Below are 17,744 nucleotides of genomic sequence, written 5' to 3' on the forward strand. Positions count from 1 at the left end.
CTGTATTATGCTGAGACATGTTCCCTGTGCTTATATTCTCTTCAAGACTTTTACCATGAAGGGGTGTGGGATTTTGTCAATGGCCTTTTCTGCATCTACCGAGATGATCATATGGTTTCTATCCTTTAGTCTGTTGAGGTGGTGGATTATTCTGAGTGATTTACGTCAAACATTTCTACATCTCTGGGAGGAATACTACTTGATTTCATGATTGATAATATTTTTATGTGTTCTTGAATTCAATTTGCAAGTGTTTTCCAGAGTTTTTGTGTCCATGTTCATCAGAGATATTGGTCTATAATTTTGTTTTTTGTTGAGTCTTGTCTGGTTTTGGTATCAGGATGATGATGGCTTCATAAAAGGAATTTGGAAATGTCCCTTCCTTTTCCATGTTCTAGAAGTTTGAGGAGTATTAGTTCTTTGAAGGTCTGGTAGAATTCTGCACGGAATCAATCTGAGCCCAGAATTGTTTTACTTTGGAGATCCTTAATTACTGCTTCAATATCACAGGGCATTATGAGTCTGTTTAGAGTATTTATTTCATCTAAGTTTAACTTTGGTAGGCTGTATATAGCTAGAAATTCATCAATTTCTTTTATTTTCCAGCTTGGTATAAGATCGATTTTCTTTTAAAATATGTTTTTATGATTGTCTGAAAGTGTGTTTTTATGATTCTACTTTGGAGATAGTCCCCTGGGCTACTGAACAAAACATGTATTCCTTATTGTTTGGGTAGGATGTTCTGTGGGTGTCTGTTAGGCCCATTTGTTATGATGTTGGTTGACTCCTAGAGTCTAACCTTTTTCCAAGTGATATGTCTATTGATGAGAAATCACCCACTATTGCTGAGCTTGGGTCAATCTGCAGCTTTCTGGAATTGGATGTTCCTGTGTTTAGTACATATATGCTTAGGATTGTAATCTCCTGTTGTTGGATTTTAACATTAATGAATATTAAGTGACCATCCTTATCTCTTCTGATTAGTTTTGGTTTGAATTCAGTTTTGTCGGGTATTAGAATGGCCTGTTTGCTTCTTGGTCCAGTTTGCTTAGAACACCCTTTTCCATCCTTATCATCTAAGGTAGTGTCTACTATTGATCATGGGGTATGTTTCTTAGAGGCAACAAAAAGATGGATCCTGTTTTCTGATCCAATATGTTAGTTTGTGTCTCTTTATTGGGTGGTTGACACCATTAATATTAAGAATTATTATTAAACAATGTTAAATTCGTTCCCAGTACAAACATGAGAAACATATACACACAAAAATAAATAAATAAATGAAATTTTAAAATTCAAAACCATATGGTGAATGATTAGTGTGAACACTAGTATAAAACCAGGGCAACCAACAGTGCACATCCTCCCTCTACTTCCTGTCTTCTTCCTTGACCCCTTCACTCACAAGGGAAAAGTCAGGTCTGTACACTAAAGCACAGAGTCTGATATGAGGGTGGTCTGGCTTCAGCCTCTCTCCCCCGCTGCTCATCAGGGTTGATTCACCTGGTCTGGCTGGCTAGATCTGGACAGCTGTCCCCTTCTCCCTCACCGGTCTACATCTCATTCTAAGCAGACTCCCGTCCCTGGGAGAGGGGACCATTCTTTGGTCAAGGGTGTATGAGTACCTGCACTCACCTTCACAGAAGCTTGGAGGATCTGACTGTCGTTACGCTAACTCAGGAATTGATTGATTACACTTCACTCCTAGGGTTAACTGTCACTAGGTATCTTATGGTATAAATGTTTGTGAAGTACAGTTTATAATTTGATCCCTTTAATGCTTTTGATATCAACACTGTGAAAAAGCAACAAGACAAATCTAGAGACATTCTGTAAAAGAAACAGCCTGATTTCCTCAGGAAAACAGTGACACAGAAATGGGTCTGACCAGATTAAATGGGATGCAAGGGCCGTAGAAAACAGAGGGCTGCGGCGATGACCGGCTTGAACTAGGCAGTTACAGAGGGCACGATGGGAGAATTGGAAAAACTCAAAAAGGTCTGCCTATTAGATGAGAGGTGATGATGAGACAGGGCACAATGAGGAGCGATGTTCAGTGTGAGCTCAGTCTGATTAGGAACTCCAGGGTGAGTGTGTGCACGGGGCCGCAGGGAGGACCCGGAGGGACGTGCTGAAGCGTCAGCACTGGTAAAATGCTTAAGAGCAGGAAAACAGTGGATGTTTCTGTTTATTTGCATTTTTATTTGTTTGTTTGTTTTAGGTTTTAGGTTTTCGTGTCAGGGTTCCTCTATGTAACCCTGGCTGTCCTGGAACTCTCTCTGTAGCCCAGGCTGGCCTTGAACTCACCAGAGAGCTGCCTGCCTCTGCCTCCCAAGTGCTGGGATTAAAGGCAAGCACCACCACCTCCAGATTTCTGTGTTTTCTAACACTCTACTGTGCCCATTGCTTTATTTGTGTAATAATAGCATGGGATTATTAGAAGAGAATGAAGGTCAGATGAAGTCTAAGACATAGCCCTGGAAAAATTAAAATGCAGTATCAGTATGGCTTCCTGTGTGGTTTCAAAGGTTCTGCAGCTCATGGGTTTTGTTCCTAAGGCGTCAGTGTGCAGCCATCTTTCCTGTATTCTTGCTGTTCAGGGCTCTCAAGGTGCCTAAAACACTTAAGCTTTGGGTCTCAGCTGAATATGCTTGGTCTCAGCGGTTAAATGAAAATCATCCCCAGAGGCAAACCTAGATTTCTTCTAGTTCCTTCGAACATGAAAGTGCAAGAGGTGCTGAGGGTCAGCGGGCCGAGTACCATTTGCTGCACCAGAGTCTTTGCATTTAATCCTTGATCGCATTCTAAACCTGGGGTGATGGCACACAAGCTAGCCATCCCAGCCTCTCCAGTAGTAGGGCAGGGCCATCACAAGTTCAAGGTCATCCTGGCCCACCTGAGCTACTTGAGACTCTATCCAAAACCACGCCCACAGCAGAAAAAGTTAGATGAGTGGTCCTCAACCTTCCCATGCTGTGACCCTTTAATACAATTCTTCATGTTGTGATGATTCCCCCAACCATAAAATTATTTTCATTGCTTCTTCATAACTGTAATTTTGCTACTGTTATAAATTGTAATGTAAATATCTGATGTGCAGGATATCGGATATGTGACCTGTATGAAAGGGATGTTCCATCCCCCCCCCCAAGGGTCTTGACCCATAGGTTGAGAACCACTGAGCTAGATCATTGTTCTTTCTTGGTCTGTGAGAGGGCTCAGCATCTGCAAGATTTCTCAGTGAGTAGAAGTGCTCGCTACCAAGTCTGAGGACCTGGGTTCAATCCCTGAGACCCACATGGTGAAAGAAGAGAACCAACACCTGCAAATGTCTTCTGATGTGCACACCTCTATACAAATAAATATGTGAAAATGACTCTAAATGGAAGACCTTGGTTTACATGTAACTTTACCTGCAACATTGAAACCTTTGCCTCCTTGTCTGTCTTCTCAGTGCTCTCTCTCCATCTCTGTCTCCGTGTCTCTCTCTCTCTCTCTCTCTCTCTCTCTCTCTCTCTCTCTCTGTCTCTGTCTGTCTCTTTCTCTCTTTCCCCTGCCTCTGGAAATAGTGAGTGTTATTTTCAGGGCATTTAGTTCAGGCTCTGACTCTGAACATCCCCAGAGAAGGAAGCTGTGGCCTTCAAGTGAAATGCTGGGAGAGTGTGAAGAAGGCTGGGAGGGTGTGAAGAGCACCCCACCTCCTCCTCTGTGGGGTAACTGTCCTGAGATTAGAGGGGAAGTGGGTTTCTGTGGATATTTCCAGTCACACATAAGCATCTGTAAGTGCATGTGCTTTCAGATGTCATCCACAGGCTGACTTCAGGCATGGGGTATATATGGAATATCTCCGATAGCTGCTGTTTCAAGGATGTGTTGGTTTTTACACTAGTCACTTGAAAAATAGCCTTCGAAAGAGGCCATTCTCATCCTTTCTGTGCTTTGTTGAAAAAAGAAAATGTAAAGTTGCACCAGGTCCTAGAAGCCTAGACCACTAGAGTCCTGCCTTCCTCCCTCTCTGCCTTGTGCCTGAATCCAAGTCTGGGAACCACTGTCCCCTGTGAGTCCTAGAAGAATGAAGGGGATTTCCCTCCATGTCTCCAGCATGCTAGGCTGCCCTTTGCAAGACACAAGGGACAGTAATATGCATTCCAATATAAAACTGCATTCACTAATATAATGGTGCATGCATGTGTGGCTTACAAATAGACATTTGTATGTGCACAGACACCTTCCATAAAAATGAAGCAGAAAGGATGGGAAAGTAATGGGAAAGGCCACTTCAGAGAGTGTGTAGACACGGTGCGTGGTCAAGCATGAGAGTGAAACTGAGTACACCTTCGAATGTGGTGTTCACTTTGGAACCACTTAAAAATATTTTACAAAGTACCATTGAAATATATTTTAACAGTTGATAATCAACAAGCCGGAAATTTTAAAACAAATAGGAAAATGAATTCACTTTTGTTTTTTATTTTCTCATTTTTATTTTTTATTAATTAACGACAGAGAAAGAACTTCTTTATCACAGTGCTATTAGCATATATCATCTGTGGACTATTCTTTTAAGACAACTAGAATGAACTAGAATGATGTGAAGGGTTGTCCTAGAGTAGAGGGGGCTGGCAAAGCCAAACGCTGGTGTCATGTGGCCTGCACTGAGACAGGACTCTGAAGGGGGTCCCTAGAGCGACGGAGACTGGATATAGGCCGTCTGGTGGGGTTACTGTGGTATCAGCATAGCTTTCCACTAGGTAATACCAAAAGTCCCTATTCTCAGGAGATGCACAGTAAAGTCCTCGCAAGTGAAATCGGACTGTTAGGATTCTACTCTCAGATGGTTGGGGAGGCAGGGGGGGCAAGGTTTCTAGTGATCTTACATGTATAGAGATATATATATAAAGAAAGGAGGGAATAAAGTTTGGCAAAATTTAGTAATTTAGCATAAAGCCATCTCCTTCCAGGATCACAGATAAATATAGATGGATATACATCTCTTTCATCTTTTCTGTGAATTGAAATTTTCCAGTTTGACAAAAAGAAGTTAGGACAAAACACACCGGCCGGGAAGTGGTGGCACACTCAGGAGGCAGAGGCAGGAGGATCTTTGTGAGTTCAAGGCCAGCCTGGCCTGCAAAGTGAGTTCCAGGACAGCCAGGGATGTTACACAGAGAAACCCTGTCTCTCGAAAAACAATAGGAGGGGGGCACAAATAATGGACTTGGGTTCTGTTTATTTGTTTGTTTTTCTATAAAGTGTCCTGTTGGTTCAAGAAGTCCATGTTTGTTCAAGAGACAAGTCAGTAGCGCGTGCCTGTGGCCTCAGCTACGTGAAAGGTTCAGACACAGAGACCTCTTGAGCCTAGGGTCTGAGGCTAGCCTTGGCAACTAAGTGAGATTCCCATGTGAAGGAGCGGAGAGAAAAGGAGGGGGAAGTGGGGGGGGAGGATGGAAAGAGGAAGAAGAAGGTCAAGGGGAGAGAGGAGGGGAGAAGAGTTGGGATTCTAGGCAGTGTTTAGCCCTGGGGAAACATGGTGAGCTAGTACTCTTGTGGACCTGTATCTAGCATGTAAGTCAAGTAAGAAGATGTGACCATTTAAATTGCAGTGAGTGCTAGAAGCAAATAACACAGAATAGTATTGCAGACAGTAATTGAGAGACAAGTGGCATTATTAGCTAGTGTAGCCAAGGAAGGCAGGCAGCCTCTTCAGCATGGCGCTGGGAAAGCTGGATAGCCACATGTCTATAAGAATGAAACTAGCTAGATCCCTCTCTCTCAGTCTGTACAAAAAAAAAAAAAAAAGCAAATGGGTCAAAGGCCTTAATATAGCACCTGAAGCTCTGAGGGGAAAAAAACTAGGGAAACCATTTCAAGGGCTTTCCGAAAAGGACTCCCAATTGCTCCGGGAATAAGGCCAGCAAATGGGACCTCATGGAACTAAAAAGGCTTCTGTGCAGCGAAGGAACCAGCTGACTGAATAACGAGCCTGTAGCACCAGAGAGCGTCTTTGCCGCTGTCCATGTGACAGCCAGTAAATGCCTAGAATATGTGAAGAACTCAGAAAGCTACAAGAACTCAAACGGCACCATCAATAACTGAGCTGGTGAAATAGTTCTCAAAAGATGAGATACAGATGGCCGATAAACCTGAGAAAATGTTGAAGCTCACTGGTATTAGAGAAAAGCAAATCTGAATTAAGTTGAGATTCCAGAATGGCAGTCATTAAGTCAACAAATAACGGAAAGAGATGACAGCTTGGTGAGTGAGTGACCTGCCGTGCTCTGTTACTGTTCTGTTACTGTGAAGAGCCACAGTGACCAAGGCGGCTTATAAAGAAAAGCATTTAAGTGCTTACAGTTTCAGAGTGTTAGTCCATGACCAGCATGGAGGGAAGAATGGCAGTACACAGACAGGCAGAGAGATGTGAGCTTTTGTGAGCTTGGCATGGCGTGAGCTTTTGAAACCTCAGATCCCACCCCTAGTGACACACCTTCTCCAATAAGGCCACACCTCCTAATTCTTCTTAAATCAATTAAGGACAAAGCATTCAAATATATGAGCCTATGGCAAGGGGTGGGGCTTTCTCATTCAGACCACCCCATGCAAGCGTGAGGTCCTAAGTTTGAATCCCCAGAACGTACATAAAGTCATGAACATGTATCTTCAATCTCAGTGCTCCTACAGGGAGATTGGAGGCAGAAATGAGAGAATTCCCAGAAGCTCACCCGCCAACGAGCCTGGCATACACATAGGGGGTGCAGGGCAAGAGACTATCTCAAACAAAATAAAGACAAGGTCTGACACCCAAGGTACTCTGCTGACCTCCGTATATGCAGGGTGGGACATACATGCTTGCTTGCGCTCTCTCTCTCTCTCTCTCTCTCTCTCTCTCTCTCTCTCTCTCTCTCATACACACACACACACACACACACACACACACACATACTCGCATGCGCTCATGTACTCAAAAAGAAAAATGGTGATATACTGTAACTTCTCTTTTTAAGTGGCAGCCTTAAATTCAGAGTTGAGACTTGCCTTCCAAGGGTCAGAACAGAACAGAATAGTGTCCCCTGTGACAGTCCAGGAGAAAGGTGGTTTGCACAAGGGGAATGCAAAGAAAAAGAGAGGGAAAAATCCAGGCTAACTGTCCATTAGGGGATGAAAGACAGAAGGCTGAAACTTGCCATTAGCTGAAATGGGAAAACCTGTACAGGAAGCCAGGTGGAGAGGAGACACGTAGCTGGGGGAACTTTCTGAATAGGCCTCCAGTTGTTTAGGAACTAAAGCCAACAAAGGGTAGGCTGGTGGCAACGTAAGTAGGCAAACAGTGGTAACAGACTGAGCCATCCAACAGGGGGACAAGACAGGTTTTGGGGTCTGCTGGATATCTCACAATATGATAATCAGGGGTACCTTGTACTAGAATTTTTCAGTTTACAAATTGATTTAAAGTTGGGATCTGCCAGCTCAGATAAGAACATTAACTTCCATGTGTGATGGCTTTTGCCTCAGGTCCTATTCCCCACACAGAGCTTATGAAGGATGTTTCTCTTGCTCTTGGTCTGTCGGGATTTCCAGTAGAAAGAGAAGTGACATGACGCTGAGGACATGGCCCTCTGCACCGTGACCTGTGACATGGAGTTGGTGGGTGTAACCGTGAAAGGTTCAGCCAGAGTAGAACAGTGGTTCCCAGACATTTTTTTGCCAGTGACCTCTGACCTGCCACTAGATTTCACAGGCTGTCTTTCATTTTTTTTTTTTTAAGCCAATTTTCCCTCCATTCTTTGCCCCACAAATGGCTCCATGAGAGACATGCATTCTAAGCATACTTTGTTCCTCGAGAGCGGGCCCTGGCAGCGTGGACACTATTCATTAGCATTCCTTTGCCTCTTCTACTCGCCCTCCAAGATTCCATCAGTCTGCTCTTAAAATGATGCTGACTTATTTATTCAGATCCCTGCCTCCCCCAAAAAAAGAAATACTGAAGGCTTTTCATGAGAATTCTTCAGGAAGAGAGGCCGTCCGATGGACTTTGGAGTATGTGCTTCATAGACTTGACAAGGACCCTTGGGGGATGACAGGCTTTGAAACCTCTCTGCCAGGAGAACCGTGTTTTTGCAGCTGGTTTTATTATTAGGTATAGTGCCACAATGAAATGGTTCTAGAAATCCGAACTGCACACATCTTGAAGTCGAATTAAAGACTTCTGAATCCAAGCATGGTAGTAAACACATGTAATACTAACACTTAGAGGGCTGAGGTAGTAGAGTCACGAGTTCTGGGCCAGCTAAAAAGAAAGGCTTTTTTTAAAATCTTGATTGCCTTGCAAGCATTTCTCCTTGTTTTACGTTAGAGAACTGACAGGTCAACCTTGTCACTAATGTGGTCATCGATGATCAGAGGCCGGTGTCAAAATAAGGTCCTTCCGCTACCCACTGCTCTGTGAGGCCTTGGTGGATTGTTCGCTTCAATGTTATGTCTAGAGTTTGCATTCAGACCCATAACTTACACTTGGAAGAAATTCCAACCCAGGTCAAGTGCTAGCTGCTGGCCCGGAATAGATAACTGGACGGGAGCTAGAATAGGAGACATCCAGAAAAGAGGTCTTAGGCTTTCAAAAAACCACGCTAGCCTTTCCCATGTATAGTGCTGCACCCCCTAAGTTCTGCCCTGTCTTCATTAGGGTTTGTGGGTGTCAGCACTCATTTTAGACTATGTGCTTCACCCCCACCTCAGTCACGTCACTGCCTCCCCTCCCCTGGTCTTTCTACTTACAATTAGATCTGCTTTCTTTTCCTGTTGCTACCAAAGATTTCAGTATTTCCTGGCTCCGTCCTAAAATGTGGCCAAGAGATTATTAACATAGATGAGGTGACCAAGTGATTAAGGCTATGGACTGCCTAGAGATTTTTAAGTAGGAAAAGCTTTCCTCTTTTTTTTTTTTCTCCCCTGCCGCTGCAAGGTGTATAGAACCACAGGGTGGGTAAAGCACTTAGGATATTTTTAAATGGCTCAGTCATTATGTCGAGTGCAGGAAAATACAAGACAGGGCCTGCTGCTAACTGTGTGACTAACTCATAGGCCCGTGTGCCTGACTGACGACACTTGCTCCCCCGGCAGGTCTAAATAGAAGGTTTGTTCAGAGAAGGAAACTAATGTGTGAAAATAATGCCTTACAAATGTCTTGAAACTGAGATAACTCAGTCTGCATTATTTGGTTTTAAGGTCCTGCGGCCAAGCAATTGAATTTCTATTGACTGGGGATGATGGCCTTTGAAAGCGCAGGAAATCACTGGCACCTTTCCTTTCTAATACCGCCTGGCACTCGAGCCTATCAAGGCTCCTTGTCTTCTCTCTACATTGTTTGTGATCTTAGCCGACTGGTTGGACTGGGACAACATTCCAGCCTAAGGTAGCTTGGTGGAGGTGTCTTTCTTATGCTTGTTGGAGAGCTGGGGAAGTCTCTTTTGTCAGCTCACTAGCCAGTGTATTTGCCAGTGATATCCAGAGTGAATGAAAATAGCATCATGCATTCCTTCTTCCCCTCCCTTACTGTGTGGACTGTTTCAGGAGTACTAGGACGACCACACCACTCTGACTCTGGAGTCGTGAGCTAAGGAACATCAAAGATTAGCGGTTAATAAGGCAAGTCAGAAGCACAGAATGAACTCCATAGTTTTTGTTGTTTTTTTGTTGTTGTTGGTTTTGGTTTTTGGTTTTGGTTTTGGTTTTTTTGTTGTTGTTTTTGTTTTTTTTGCATGTGGATTTTTTTGTTTCTTTTGAGCATCTTTATCTTACTGAATTTTTGTTTGGTTTGTTGATTCTCCCCCTTTATGATTTTGCCGTTGTTGTTTGAAGGAGAGAGAGAGAGAGAACATAAAGTTGGGTGGGTAGGGAGGTGGGAAAGAGTTGGGAGGAGTTGGGGGAGGGGAAACCATGATCAAAATACATTGTATAAAATTTTTAATTAGAAAAGGGGGAGGGAATCCTTTGTACATTTAAACAAAATAAACAAGGCCTGCCAGGAGCTGTTGCTCAGCAGAAGAGTACCAGCCTAACATGCACAATCCCCTGCACTACAGTAAGAATAATGATTAATAATGAAAATAATGATAACATAAGGCATATTAGCGTGTGACCTCCCAGCCAGTTTGGAGTTGTAATAATGACAGAGGTTGCCCTCCAGACTCTGCATCAACTCTTCCAGCAATGAGTGCTCACAGCTTTCAAGATAACGCATTCCAGTCTCCTTAACTGGGTTACTAAAAATGTCTTCCCTTGTGTGTAGCAGAGATTTTCCTCTATGTCTTCAGTTGCTATTCTGTTTCTGGCCCCTGGAGTGGAAGAGAGCAAATTAAATCTCAACTTTGCATGATAGTCCATTAGCTCCCTAAAGACAGACTCACATGGGTCTCCATAAATCCCCCTCTCATGGAGTTTAGCATCCCCGCTCCAAGGACCACCTGAGATCTGGATTCAGTGATGGTCATGATTCTTGTGAGTCTGGACGGCTCCTCACGTGCAGTTCTGGGACCAACTGCCTCAAGTGGCTTCTCTCCCTCTCCCTCTCCTCCTATCTCTCTCTCTCTCTCTCTCTCTCTCTCTCTCTCTCTCTCTCTCTCTCTCTCTCTCTCCTCCTATCTCTCCCTCTCCTCCTAACTCTCTCTCTCTCTCCCTCTCTCTCCTCTCTCTCTCTCTCTCTCTCTCTCTCTCTCTCTCTCTCTCCTCCTATCTCTCCCTCTCCTCCTAACTCTCTCTCTCTCTCCCTCTCCTCCTAACTCTCTTCTCTCTCTCTCTCTCTCTCTCTCTCTCTCTCTCTCTCTCTCTCTCATTTTTTTTCTGTTTTTTTCAAGACAGGGTTTCTCTGTATATCTCTGGCTGTCCTGGAACTCACTCTGTGGACCAGGCTGGCCTCGAACTCAGAGTCTCTCTTACTGTAGCCTAGGACTGTGTTGGGTTTCCTGGAAACTGTCAGAGCTAGAATTCTCCTGTCCTGTCCTTATACCTTGAGTTTTCTTATCCCACTGCAGGATTTTGCATCAATTTTTCTTCAGTTGAATGTGTGCATTTGCGAATAACATCAGCCTGTGGTCCTCATTGGGGGATCTCCACTCCACCTGCCTGAGTAGCTCACCACTTGTTAACAGGTGATTTCTAGGTCCAAGATAGAAGTTAAATAAAACAAGGTAGAAGGGAAAGCTGGGTCACATTGACGACACTTCTCCCAGGTTGAAATTGACCCCAGTTCACCAACCAGTTGCTGACGGCTTGATTTGACTGTCCTCCAGGCCTCGTTTTTTTGTGCTTAGAGTGACCCAGGAGGTGGGAGTTGCCAGGCCGAGTTCCCAGGATGCTGTGTCTACTGCACTCTCTCAATAGTACTGCCATCAAAACCAAAAATGCAGTTCTTTTGGCATGGCTTGTTCCCAGACAAGCTTGAGTCATCTGCCGCTTTCCTGTCCGGGTTCTGAGTGGTTGGTGCCAAGCCCAGCAAGGTCCAAGCACAGCTCAGAGGGACGTGTCGTTGAAGACTTACGTTCTACCCGTTGAGAGCATCGTGGGAGCATCCACAGTGCTGTGTGTGTACTCCAATGGAGTGAGAGCCAGAAAAAGACTTCTTCTGGTGTGTATATCATAAACATTTAAAGAAAGTGAGAAGGAGCCATCCCATGAAGTTCTGGGAGTAATACATGGAAAGACTGAATATAATCACAAAGCAGACATGGAGGCTGGATTTTAGGGGACAGTATCAAAAGTTGAGTTTCCAAATCCCATCGAAAGCAAGTTGATCAAAAACTCCTCAGGAGGCAGTCCTCATCAGGCAAGGCTGTGGTTCTGTAGGCGAAACACACCCTTCGACAATGGGCTCAACATTTCACAGAAGAAAAGCAGACTGAAAACACCCCAGAAAGAACCATTCTTCCAAAACTACCCCAGTACACAATCTAGCACTCCACGGGCAGGGAACAGGGGTCTTCCCACATCTGGCACCAGTCTCCCCAGCTTGGGCCCATTTTCTCATTTCTTTCTCAGAGGCAGCAATTCTGAGAGTCCTCAGCCACAGTCCTCAGCCCCTGGACTGTTCTCAAATAGCTGCACTCCCTTCTTCAGGCTCCTCCCTTCAGCATCCCAAATGACCGAATCCTGGGAGATGCTGCTGTGAATTCTTTTTGGCTCCCTTCCTGCCAGCCCCAGTGTCTGCCTGCACATGACAACCATTAATAGCTGTTGGGACGGCTTTCAACTGCCTGGCTTCTTGCTGAAGTGTTTCAACACCAGTTTTCAGAGCTTAGCTATACAGGAGAAGGAAGAGAAAAATGGCAAAAGAGTCACATCAAATCCCCAATATCTCAGGAGTCAGACTTTCCTCCCTTTTTTCAGGAAAACAAAGACTTCGGCAAAGGCTGTGGAGATACTGGCAGCTCATCCCTCCTGATCATCATTGAGATGATCTCATGTGTTGGCCCCAGAGGCAGCCCTTGTGTTGCTCCCTGGACTCTGTGAGGATCGCTGGATGTTGGATGTCTGTTCGTTGTTGATGTAAGAATCTTAGCAGCCTGCCCTTACCTGACCACCTCCTCACAACATCTAGAGTTCTGAACTAAACAGAGGGGAGATGGGCTGTCACCACTAAGCCTGAAAGCTGTAGCCAAAGACCACCCCCATTGCCACCCACCAACCCAGACTCCCATCAACCTCTCCAGAGAAGAGAGTCCTTGGGAGACAGGGGCTTCTCAGTTATATGCTTTCTTCCAAACCACGGGACACACAGTAGACATTTGGGAAGTCCTCTGATCCTTGTCAACTCTGCTCCTTCCTCTCTCACTGACCCAGGAGTACTGCAGCTACTGTGGATAAGGGCCCAACACCTCATGCCCTCCAGCACTCTGCTGCCTTTTATTACGTCTCCCTCCACAGTGCCCTTTCCCTACCCCAGGGGAATCATACACAGTTCTCTCCTGTTTTACACAGGACAGCGGGAGAAGCCATGGCCAAAGTCCTTCACCCTCAGGGCTCAGCAAGTATACTTGTCCAGGCTCCTAACCCAAGCATTTCCAAAACTGTGAACATGGATAGCACAATAAAGAGGTGATGTGATTTCAGCCTATCTATAAGAACTTTTATATAGATGATTGGATTTATTTACATGTATAACTCATAGCTCAGTGTGGTGGTGCACACCTAAGTTCCAGCACATGGGAAACCAATGCAGGAAGATTGTCATGAGCTCAAGATGAGCCTGGACCACATAATGAGTTCCAGTCTGAACCATAAAGTAAAAGACCTGTTTTCAGAAGGCAAAAAGAAGCAAGTGTCATTCGTGGGTTAAGCCTGAGTTTGCAGCTCTTTTTCCTTGTAAGCTACATGTTCTTCCACAGAAGGGACAGGGAAGTTGGGGAACATTTGCATCCTCATTTCTGCTGCTCAGGTATAGTGTAGGGAAAGGCAGGGCAGGAAGTTGGAAGGACAGGTCTGTAGAGCCTGATTAGAAAGAGCCTTTAATGCCAGGCTGAGAGGGATGGGCAGGTGGGAGCCTAGAGGTTATTTAGGCAGCAGTTGGACAGAAGGCATAGAAAGTACCAGAGAAAAGAAGCCCATGGCAGGGTTGTTTCGGGCCATAAGAAAGTTAGGAGGGCGTGAAATGAAAGCAGAGTTGACTTTTAAAGATGGGGGCGGGGGGGGGGGGGGGGAGATAGAAAAGACCTAAAATTGTTAATGTGTCTTCCAGCGACATCCTGGCTGTGCTCATGAACCTCCTCATGCTGTAGCTCAGCGTGGAGCAGGGGCCACCTTTCTAAAGACGGGAACAGGCACCATAGAATAGTAGCCATCTGCCTGTCACTCGAAATGCAGCTAGTATGACTGAGAAACCACACTTTTAATTTTTCATTTTTCTTAAGTTGAGCTAAATGCCACTCATAGCTCCTGACTATCATATTGACTAGAGTGTGAGCTCAAACTTTGTCCCTGATTTGCTGACCATTCTGTCCTAGCGCAGTGACTAGACACAGTAGGTACTCAATAAATATTTGTTGAATGGGTAAATTTTTAAAAAGCTGTGGAATCTGGACAAGGATTGGGCTCCATTCAGTTCAGTTGATTGCCTTGTGGAGAAATTTGAAAGGATGAGGAGGAGGGGATTTCCCAGACATATTTAGGATATTCCCCAAATGTTAAACTGGGGCTCTCAGAAACTCAGGCGAGGCAAAATCAGGCAAAGGGGATGGATGAGAATTGGCTGTGCGGTAGCCGGGGTCTGTTTTATAATCCCGCTGCCATGTTCTTCCTCTTGGGTTTTAAATGCCCACCCCTAAACACACACGAGGAATAACCAAAATAGGCACACACATTTAGAAGGAATTTGGAAAAGAGAACTTGTTAGGACCACTCTGTTAAGCTGGACAGTGTAAAATTAGAGTGTAAACTCAAGAGAGGCATTGCACTTGCCCGGAACAGCTACCTCCAAAATGAGACTATGAATCTTCACATCAATCACCAGGCTGCTGAGAGGAGCAGATACCATAGTAATAGCACTTAGATGAAAGCTCTGTGACCCACAAAATGGTCACCACATGTGTATTATGATTTGTACAAGCTGGAGTTACATCTAAAAATATACCTGAGAAGCCTGGCTATTGCCATATAATTCTGATGTCTATCTGGAGCTGAGTGCGGAACATGTTGATAGATTCTGTCTGCATCTAGAAACAGAACCTAAACAATCTGAAAAAGACTTCCATGGGAAAGACTCTGGGGAAGCTGATTCTACCCACTCCCCGGTCGCTTAACTCGGGGCTCTGTGCTTGCTGCCATGAGATCCTCGCGTCTTTCTTTGTTTTTAATTTATTATATTTGTGTTTTAATTGTACACATTAGCCATGGGTTCCCCTCCCCCCTCCCACCCCCATCCCCACCTTCCCCCCAGCCCCTCCCCATTCCCAACTCCTCCAGGGCCAAGACTCCCCTGGGGATTCAATTCAACCTGGTGGATTCAGTACAGGCAGGTCCAGTCCCCTCCTTCAAGGCTGAGCAAATTGTCCCTGTGTAAGCCCAAGGTTCCAAACAGCCAGCTCATGCACTAAGGACAGGTCCCGGTCCCACTGCCTGGGTGCCTCCAAACAGTTCAAGCTATTCAATTGTCTCACTTATCCAGAGGGCCTGATCCAGCTGGGGGCGACACAGCCTTTGGTTCATAATTCATGTGTTTCCATTAGTTTGGCTATTTATCCCTGTGCTTTTCCAATCTTGGTCTCAACAATTCACACTCTTACAGTCCCTCCTCTTTCTCGACAATTGGACTCCTAGAACTCCACCTGGGGCCTGGCCGAGGATCTCTGCATCCACTTCCCTCAGTCATTGGCTAAGCTTTGAGAGTCACGGGCTCCCTCCTCCCACCTCTGTTTGTCCACCACCACCTCCCCAGCACGCTGCAGTCCTCCACTTCACTTCTTACCTTGGCTTCCTCTGGCCACCACCTCAGCAGTCCATCATCCACTCTCCTCCATGAGCTGACTTCCTCAGACCATCAGTTTCAGCCGCGCTGCCATCGCCTGCCACTGAGAAACCCTTTCCTGTAAGCCTCACTTTCCTTCCAGCCCGGTACCACCTTTCCTCACGCCCACAGCGACAGACTCGGTGTTAGGTGTTCTGCTTGCTGACTGCTCCTAGGCGGAGCTCTACCCCACCCTGTTAGGTCAGAGCAGAGGACGTCAGTGTAGCCCTTTGTGATGACGTCACCTGCTCCAGGTGACAGGGACTTCAGGAAGGGTGAAGTTGGAGACTCCACATAGGTTCCCCTGACCTGGTATTCGTCACTTACTTATTTATTTAGATACAGGATCCCTCTTTTTTTCTCTTTTCACTTTTTGACTTAGGCTTTACATTGTGTTCATGTTTCGTGTATGCTGATTATATCCTCCACCTCACCCCTACTCTCTCACTTCCCACCAACACGTTGCCCTCCAAACTTCATGTCCTCTTTGGTTTTTTTTTAACACATGAAGTCGTCCAGTCGGTGCTGCCCATAGCACATGGGTGTAGAGTCATGCACCAGGACATTGACAAGCACTGGCCCCGCAGAAAAGTGTTCCCCTTCTCTAGCGGTCATCAACTGCCAGTAGCTCCTCAGCTGAGGCTGGGGGCCTTGGGAGCCCCTCTTCCTTCTATGCTGGAGTTTTTAGCTGGCTAGATCTTGTACAAGTCTTGGGCAGATAACCATACTGCTATGAGTTCCGGTCACGTCCGGGGGACAGCACCGCACACATTACCCCTCCTTATCCCCCGGTTCTTACATTCTTTACACCTCCTCCTCCTCCTCTGCTCCCAGAGGCTGGGAGAAGGGAGACTGGTATATATGCCCCCCTCTACAGCTGAGCACACACTGTCGCTTTTTCTCAGCACTTTGAATGGTTATTAGCTTCTGTATTAGCCACCACCCAAGTAGGCACAAGATCTTTTTTGTGTAACCATGCCTGGCCTCAATCTCACAATCCTGCCTCAGCCTCCCCAGTGCTGACATTACAGGTGTGAGCCACTACACCCAGCCCAACCTATGCAGTTTTTAAAGGGGAGTTGAGGGGAAATAGTAAATGGCCACTAAAATTGTTTTCTCACATATAACCACTTTTCTTCAACGTTTTCTGATGCTTTTGTAGTTTAATATCTTAGAGTCCAACATGGCTATTAAGGTCAGGAGTCTGTAAATGATTTGCATAAGTGCTCATCAGCTTAGGGAACTCTTAGCATTCATGGGTCCCCAACATTCAATAGTCTCCCTCAGCAAGAGCGTGTTCTCTCCCATATGTAAGATGGAAATCGCTGTGGATCAGATTGATTATCATTGTATTTAATCTTGATTGATTGTCTTCTGTCTTGCATTTTGCTATAGCCTTTTCTTTCCAAATATTAATAACTGAGCCTAACTGAAAATGAGGCCATATTTATCTTCAAACTTTATTCAGATTCTAGTATCTCTTTGCAATCAACACATAGAAAAACAATGCAGCTCTGCCTTCACTCATTGGTTTAAAAAAATGCTGAAAGATGATTTTATGTCTACCCTGTGTGACACCTGACAGTGATGCCAACAACGGATGAAGTGCTACATATAGTGACATGGCACAAAAGACAGATAAAGTGAAAATAATGTGCTGTAAAATCTTTGGATATTAAGACGTTATGTGGACTAAAAAAGAAAAAAAGAAAAAACAGCTGTAGAACCCCAAGACTCCATGCCTTCCAATAAAGGTCTACCAGATTCTACACCTGTGCTGGTAAAATATTAATTAATATGTGCAAGGCCTGGTTCTCAGGCATGGTCTCAGTCTGACAAAGCAGTAAAGAGAGCACCTCTGGCCCCTGTTTTTCTTCCAAAGGGTATACCTGGAAAGAAGCCTTAGTTTTCCACGCCATCTAGCAGGGTCTCACCTACAACTGTGAGCAGCCCATGCTGCTAATTAGAACAGTGGCCCTAATCACAGTTATGTCGGGGCACATGAACACAGTACTCATGAGGGGACACAGCCCCGTGTTCATCTGTACATCCAGGTGTGCTTTTCAGTTTTCATTTTACCCAGGCTGTGGGTGGGGTGGGAAGCCTTCTCTAAAATAGTCAGATGTAAAACGGTCTTCATTCTGTGACTATAGGAAGAATCTTCACTGCCTGAGACTTTCCCATTATCTCATGCCTTTGGTTTATACAAATGCAGACTATACTTTTGATGACCTGTTATCTAAGGAATGAA

At 45.1% G+C, this 17,744-nt stretch overlaps 1 protein-coding gene and 1 long non-coding RNA gene across 2 annotated transcripts in view; one reads left to right on the forward strand and one right to left on the reverse strand.

The window, feature by feature from the left end:
• Bach2 (BTB domain and CNC homolog 2) overlaps window positions 1-17,744 on the forward strand; it is a 335,948-nt gene that overhangs the window by 263,657 nt on the left and 54,547 nt on the right. The gene's annotated exons all lie outside the window — the stretch shown is intronic.
• On the reverse strand, window positions 10,023-15,579 carry LOC118578464. The gene is made up of 3 exons (XR_004944260.1): window positions 15,455-15,579; window positions 11,006-11,835; window positions 10,023-10,334 (listed from the first exon to the last, which is right to left on the reverse strand). It is a non-coding gene; the product is annotated as an uncharacterized LOC118578464 (long non-coding RNA).

The sequence above is a fragment of the Onychomys torridus genome, chromosome 2, assembly GCF_903995425.1.
Source record: "Onychomys torridus chromosome 2, mOncTor1.1, whole genome shotgun sequence".
NCBI lineage: Eukaryota > Metazoa > Chordata > Mammalia > Rodentia > Cricetidae > Onychomys > Onychomys torridus.